Source organism: Apium graveolens, chromosome 6 (assembly GCF_009905375.1).
Source record: "Apium graveolens cultivar Ventura chromosome 6, ASM990537v1, whole genome shotgun sequence".
Classification (NCBI taxonomy): Eukaryota; Viridiplantae; Streptophyta; class Magnoliopsida; order Apiales; family Apiaceae; genus Apium; species Apium graveolens.
The window spans coordinates 131,278,020-131,279,650 of NC_133652.1; the positions used below are offsets into that span (position 1 = coordinate 131,278,020).

Genomic DNA, 1,631 nt, shown 5'->3' on the forward strand with positions numbered 1-1,631 from the left:
CGCAGACACTATTAAGTTGGTTAACTCCATAATTAGCCAAAGTTTCCACATTCATCGTTAAAGCCTTATATTGGGCAGTGATAGCAGTTGTTGCGTCCAACTCTATAATTCTTGCGACTTTTCCCTGAGTCAGTCTCTGGGAAGGATTCTGGTACTCATTAGAAGCCATCAGTTCAATAAGTTCATAAGCTTCATCGTAGCTCTTAGCCCACAAGGCTCCTCCCGATGCTGCATCAAGCATGGGTCCGGAAGTAGCACCCAATCCATTATAGAAATAATTAATAATCATCCAATCAGGCATGCCATGGTGTGGGAACTTCCTTAGCATCTCCTTATATCGATCCCAAGCCTCACACAGAGATTCCCCAGTTTGCTGAGCAAAATAGGTAAGAGCATTCCTGATTGCAGCAGTCTTCGCCATGGGGAAGAATTTAATGAGAAACTTTTGTGCGAGATCCTCCCAAGTGGTGATAGATCCTGCTGGTAGAGAGTGTAACCATCACTTAGCCTTGTCCCTCAGAGAGAATGAGAAAAGTCGTAGCTTGATAGCATATTCAGTCACATCATTAAATTTGAAAGTGTCACAGATCTCGATGAAATCCCTGATGTGCATGTTGGGGTCTTCAGTAGCAGAACCCCCAAACTGAACTGAGTTCTGTATCATCTGAATCGTGCTTGACTTGATCTTAAAAGTGTTAGCCCTGATGGCTGGTCTGATGATGCTTGACTGAATTTCATTAATCTTAGGATGAGAATAGTCCATCAAAGCCTTCGGATTTTCTGCTTGATCTCCCATCGCTACTACAACCGGTTCTTCGACTTTCTCTTCTACCTCTACGTTCTTTTCTTCCTCAGAAACTTCCTTACGAACTACAACTTCTTCCTCGGCTTTATCCAGTGATCTCTTATGAGTACGCGAATGCGTATGCATACAGCATCGCTAGAGTACCTGAATAAGATAAGGAAACAGATAAGTAACAACGTCCAAGTCAATGAACTTTAACGACCACTGATGAAAAGCACATAAACTATCAAATAACACTACAGTCCCCGGCAGCGGCGCCAAAAACTTGTTAGTCGCTAAACACGCGCTAATAATACACGAAAGTATACGAGTTCGCAAGTAGTATAGAATCTTTTCTAGTTCGTTCCCATAGAGACTGTATTGGTTAACTAATTAATTCACGCACTTAAGCAACAATGTATGGTTATTATTCAATGCTAAGATGATGACAAATTGAAGTTGTTTATAACTAAGAATTAAACTAATGATTATAACTACGAGAATAAGATTGATTGAATTAATATATATAACAAATATGGGATTCTAACTTCATTAAATACTTCACTCAATAGCCTTATTATTCTTAACCTTAGCATGCAATGGTGATGACACTAATCAGACAACACGAAACTGATAAACGCCAACTTTCGTTGCACGAGTACCATACTACCAGACATCCACAAAAGAGATAGAAGTTGAATAGACACCAATTATATTGAGACCCTATATGTCTATAGAATTTGAAAACATAACGTTTTAAGCACAAGTTATCTATCTTGATTACACAGGGCAAGTAAGATGGTTAAAATTACCTACGAATCATGCATATCGAATACATGAACCTATG

The 1,631-nt window shown here is 39.2% G+C and overlaps 1 non-coding gene across 1 annotated transcript; it reads left to right on the forward strand.

Moving 5' to 3' along the window:
* The first annotated feature begins 299 nt into the window (after positions 1-299).
* Positions 300-406, forward strand: LOC141670094 (small nucleolar RNA R71). Its single transcript, XR_012554341.1, has one exon. It is a non-coding gene; the product is annotated as a small nucleolar RNA R71 (small nucleolar RNA).
* Positions 407-1,631: the final 1,225 nt, after the last annotated feature.